Source organism: Protopterus annectens, chromosome 1.part1, assembly GCF_019279795.1.
Source record: "Protopterus annectens isolate FY-2018-M chromosome 1.part1, PAN1.0, whole genome shotgun sequence".
NCBI classification, from domain to species: domain Eukaryota; kingdom Metazoa; phylum Chordata; order Ceratodontiformes; family Protopteridae; genus Protopterus; species Protopterus annectens.
The window spans coordinates 219,339,347-219,345,346 of record NC_056726.1 but is presented as its reverse complement, the minus strand read 5'-3'; the positions used below and the strand labels follow the sequence as shown (position 1 = coordinate 219,345,346).

General features: G+C 37.5%; 1 protein-coding gene across 1 annotated transcript in view; it reads right to left on the bottom strand.

Annotated features, from left to right (window-relative positions):
• Nucleotides 1-6,000, bottom strand: part of RFX6 (regulatory factor X6) — a 707,859-nt gene that overhangs the window by 120,870 nt on the left and 580,989 nt on the right. The window lies entirely within an intron of this gene.

Sequence of the window (6,000 nt, the reverse complement as noted above, 5' to 3'; positions counted from 1 at the left end):
TTTATTTATGCATGCATGAATGTATGTATTTATATGAATTGTTAAATGGAGTAGAGAACTGCTTCAAACAGATCATTTAAGGCCAGTAAAGTGTCACAGACAAGTCAAACATGACATACAAAGGAATAAAGGCTGACTGCCAAAGTGATAAAAAATAAAGACAGATGCATATTCACAGCACATACATAAAATGTACACTGAGGATTAATGTGTACAATGTGCCAATACTTTTGGAGGTAGAAAAAATAAGGGAGAAGAGACAGGGAAAGAAGTGAGAAAAAGAAAAAAGGTAGAGTGTGGGGAAACAGGAAGTCAAATGGAGGTCAGATAAAGGATAAACATAAAGAGTAACTCTACACAGTGAGGTAGACTTGGTTGTTGTGTTACATCATTACATCAATTTCCCTCCCTTTAGTACAGGTCTTAAAGAAACACATGCATTCAATCCAGGATGTTTGTCAGCTTGAAGTCTTAAAATCCATTTGAGTTCCATAGATTCAGGGTAGTTTATTAAATCACCCCCCAGCACTCACAGGAACAATCTGAAGTACTCTAAAAACAAACTCAATACCTTCATTTTCTTTAATGTGTCTGGCCAAGGCATTTTTAATATTGCCTGTTTTAATATCATTGGAAAGTCATGGGTTTGTTTTTAGAGTACTTCAGATTGTTCCTGTGAGTGCTGGGGGGGGGGGGTGATTTGATAAACTACACTGAATCTATGGAACTAAAAACTGATGCAGTTCTGCTATAAGATGCTTTTCAAATTGTGGCTATGGACTGGATGCTGCACTTGGCATAATAATTTGGTTTGAGTCGTGAAAATAAGAGCAATGATTTTGTAGTTTCAGGTGAAGTAATTTTCTGGAGACCACTGAAGAGATGTTAAAACAGCAGCTAACAGAGCCTATGAAGAGTAGAGCAGTACTGGTCCACATGACAGTGCTGCAAAGGTCAGAGCACAAGAGTGTGTGTACTAACCTGTGAATCTATGACACAGAATGTTCAAACATGTATACATTAACCAGCAGCAGTAGATGAGAAAGGTGGAGAGAAACAACAGAGTGTCAGGGGCAGTAACAGTAAGAAGCAAGAGTATCTAACATTATATCTGAGGGACAGTGAGTAACATAAGTAACTGAGGGACAGTGATAGTAAGTAACATAAGTGTCAGGGGCCATGGCAGTGAGTAATATCAATGTCAGACAGACATACAATGATAATGACAAGCACAAGTAGTTATTTATTAAAATAATTGACCAGGGTAGCATACCTATACAAACTGACCTTTTTCAGTCCACCCTGGTGTTTACAAACCAGCTTGACAATAACAGTACATTAAGAATCAAAGTAACAGTGTAGCAATGGGACAAAATATATACAGCAATTGTACTTCAGGCAAATAAGTGTACATAATTACAATATTTAAAAGTAGTTGCAAATAAAAATGGCAGTCAAAAAATAACATATCACATGGTAAAGTAGAAACAGGATGAGAAAGAGAAGAAAAAGGGATTAAAGAAAGTTCAGAAATGGAAACAAGAAGAGTTAAGGGAATGAGGTAAAAGATAAAAAAGGGGTTTTGTTTGGTGTTACATTAATAATGAGCAATATTAGTTCCTGAATCAAAGTAATACTGAGAAAAATTACAGAAGGATAGTGATGGTAAGAGCATAACAATATCAGGAACAGTGATTAAGAGCAGCATGAATGTCTGAAGGGCAGTGTTAGTGCACAGCATGAGTGCCTGAAGATTAGTCAGAGCAAGCAGAACAACTGTTAAAGAGACAGTGATAATGAGCACAATGAGTGTCTGGAGGGCAGTGTTAGTGCACGGTATGAGTGTCTGAGTATTAGTGAGAGCAAGCAGCACAAGTGTCAAAGGGAAGTGATAATAAGCAGCATGAGTATTTGAAGGGCACTGCTAGTGCACAGTATGAGTGCATGAGGATTAGTGAGAGCAAGCAGCACAAGTGTCAAAGGGAAGTGATAATAAGCAGCATGAGTATTTGAAGGGCACTGCTAGTGCACAGTATGAGTGCATGAGGATTAGTGAGAGCAAGCAGCACAAGTGTCAAAGGGAAGTGATAATAAGCAGCATGAGTATTTGAAGGGCACTGCTAGTGCACAGTATGAGTGCATGAGGATTAGTGAGAGCAAGCAGCACAAGTGTCAAAGGGAAGTGATAATAAGCAGCATGAGTATTTGAAGGGCACTGCTAGTGCACAGTATGAGTGCATGAGGATTAGTGAGAGCAAGCAGCACAAATGTCAAAGGGAAGTGATAATAAGCAGCATAAGTATTTGAAGGGCACTGTTAGTGCACAGTATGAGTGCATGAGGATAAGTGAGAGCAAGCAGCAGAAGAGTCAAAGGGGCAGTGCTAATGAGGAGAATGAGTGTCTGATGATGAGTGCATGCAGTATTAGTAAATGAGATAATGGTGAGCAGAACAAATGTCTGAAGGAGAATGCTAGTGAGCAAACTGAATTCCTGAAGGAAAGTAATATGGGTGTGAGTCTCTAAGGGACTTTAATAGTAAGCACCAAGACTATGTGTGGGAAACTTATAGTGAGGAGCATGAGTACCCGATGAACAGTGAAAGAAACAGTATGAATGTCTGGGAGACAGTGATAGAGAACAGCGTGGGTGTCTGGGATCAGTAAGACAGTGATATAGAACAGTATGACTGTCAAGGAGACAGTGATAGAGAACAGCATAGGTGTCTGGGGAGACAATGACAGCGGGCAACATGCATATCTTAAGGATAATGACAGTTTACAGCAGAATAATCTGAAAGGCAGTAGCAAAGAGCAGATGAGTATGTGAGAGAGAGAGTGATAATGAGCAGACTACCTGCATTTTTCTTGGCAAACCAATGAGATTCTGCAATTACATACATTTTCATGCAGCTCACTTTAAGTCTAATTTTATTAGGCCAATTCTTCCCTATTATACACTGCTTTTTTCAGTACCTTCTTTCTGAGAGATATGAACACAAACTTATTAAAAATTCTGCTTCTTCATATCCTTCACTCTGCCCCCGTGTATACCACCACATTAAGAACAGGTGTTTTTGCTGAGCTGTGAAAAGCTACTACTCTTTCTTCTACTTCCACATCTGCTCTATCCAAGTCATTTACCTTTTAACATATGTATATAATGTCATCATTCTCTTTCAAAAACTTTAGAACAAGTTGTTTCTTTCCAGTTGAAAAACTACATCCATGCCTGTGAACTTTTATATGTTAACTCATCAACATGTCTTTTAGGACAGTAGGCAGAGGGAATCTAACTAGAGCTCTTTTTATGATTTCACTAAGACTTTTGACTCTGCCTGCTATTCACTTTGTTAAATGAAATGGAGAATAATGGACTAACTGTACTGAAAGAAGGTTATAGATACTCACTTGAGAGGTCTGGCTGATCTTATCATGTGCATATATACAATGAACTGACAGTCTCTGCCAGTACAAAATGGTTCCAAGAATGGCAGCAAACTGGGGTACCACAATGGTTATAAAAGAGGTACTACAATCATTAGTATGGTTAGCATGATTAGTATACTCCTACTTTTATTTATAGCTTATTTAACTCACTCATTGCCACCTCCACTGACACTTGTGCTCCATACAAGGACAAACTTTGGCAGCCATGTACTCAGCCTTTTTGCAAGCTTTAAATCAAAATACCCCATAGTAGTACTTGCTGAATGAAAAACCATGAGTATTACAAAAAAAGTGTGAATATTAACTTCAGAGATACTAAATCCATGGCATCTGCTATGCATAAATGAATAAAGTTAGTACTTCACAACTGGTCGGTTTTAATATCCCATAACAGTTATCCCAAAAGTACTCAACCATCCAAACTCTAGGTGTTTGCTTAAATTCTCAGCCCTCACATTTGTTCCCCATGTTGATCATGTTCAAAATAAAATACACAGAAATTCCAGATATTCCTTATATAAAGCATAATGGTTTATGATAAAATCCCCCAGTAGCGAACACCAAGAGATTATACTCCCTCAGCCATCTGGGAAAAAAAATTATTTAATACTGCTGGACCACCAATGTGGAATTTTATACCAATTGATATTAGGAGAGATAGGCTTGTTTTCGAAGCACTAGTAACTGACATTCTGTAATGTGCCATCTCAGTTTGTAACTGTCTGGCTTTTCCCCAGAAGGACGAATTTATGCTGCACTGTGGAAGTCCTATTTCCTAGTGTTGCTAGAAACTTTTAGTTGGTATACATTAGTGGAGGTTTGGGGGTCAGAGGGATTCCTCCTCCTGAAAAACACTTTCCTCTTGTGATTTTTTTTACCCATCATTGTGAGATTTCTGTGGGTTTCACTCATTTGTGATTGAACTTGTGTGAGGCAATCACAATTTTCTTCCCTTTACCTACTAATAACACTTTGTTAGCTGGATATTAGCTTACTTCTTGGCTTACCACTTAGTTTCAATCACAGATTTCATCCTCTGGTGTTCATCTTCATGACTGTCACATTTGAGCTTTTGTTAGTGCGTCAATTTAAGTGCATACCCGTTACATATTATTCAATGATTTTATGCATATTATAATTAAACAGAACATGACTAAAACTTCCTTGTCAACTAATACACATGTTTAAAATATTTTAAATCTATAAATCAAACTACGAGAGTTTGTTGATATAAGCAGCAGCTCTTAATGTGTTGAAGTCCATAACTGATGTAATGAATTTGATCATGAGTGATAAAAGTCATAATAGTTAAGAAAAAATGATCCAAGACCAAAGTCAACAACAAACAGAAAAGTCCTGAAGAATTTGTAGTAATCACCAGCCAGGAAACTTTATTTGTAAAAAATCCTGCACATGGCCGCATAAATAGTTAGCATGGTGGAGTCTCATTCGTTATCGGAATTAACCAGACAAATCGCTCCACCAACTAAGAATGGCCGTGCACCACCACCCACAGAATCGAGAAAGAGCTATCAATCTGTCAATCCTTTCCATGTCCGGGTCGGGTGAGGTTTCCCATGTTGTGTTATGCGGCTCCGTGCAGGATTTTTTACAAATAAAGGTTTCCTGGCTGGTGATTACTGCAAAGTCATAATAGTTGTTTTTAATGTGGATCCAAGGTAATAAATGTTATTTTGAAATATTGTTTTGAATGAAATAACTACATGTATTTGTTCACATTTTTAGATGTTTATTTCTTTTTGCTCAGCATTTCTTACTGTAAACTTGTACGTAGTACCCATTTCTTTTTTGTATTGTATTTTTGGCCATTATTTTCTGAACTGATAGCAGGAATCCCTGGTCCTTTGAGATTCTCATATTAATTTATCTGTATCCTAAGTGTTCTATGGTTAGTCTTTTTGTTCTGGGTGAATCCTCCTTTCTCTGTAGGGAAACTGTTTTGTAACACATAATTTTCAGGGTGGATGAGCATAGACAGAAGGGCATTCAATAAGAAGTACCACAATGGCCAGTGGAACTACTGTACATGCAGTGCACACAGCATTTTCAACCCTAGTTCGGGTACCCTGATCCAAAATGATCACAGAATCACAAAATATATTGGGATATGAAACATACCACAAATATTTTCTTGCCAGTAGTGAAGGGGTACATTCACTCATGAGGACCTTTCACTAATGTTCTTAGCACTTTTATTTTTGTTGTATGCAGTGTTACATATTTATATCTTTGCCAAGCCTGTCTAATACTGCATGTTGTACACATATATGTGATTGCTTTCTTGATTTTCGTAACAAGTCTTTGACTTTAAAAGGTTTCCAGTAGTCCCGTAACAGACGTTGACTCAATAAATGTACTCTGTTTACCACACACAGTTCTGCACATGTGCTAATACTCGGCAAATATGGGTACAAGGAGGAAAAAATAAACCAAAATAAATACATGCCTAGATAGAAGCATAAACTTAAAACAGGCAAACTTTAATGAAATGCACATATGAAAGCACTGATAATTCGTTGTATCATTTTTTT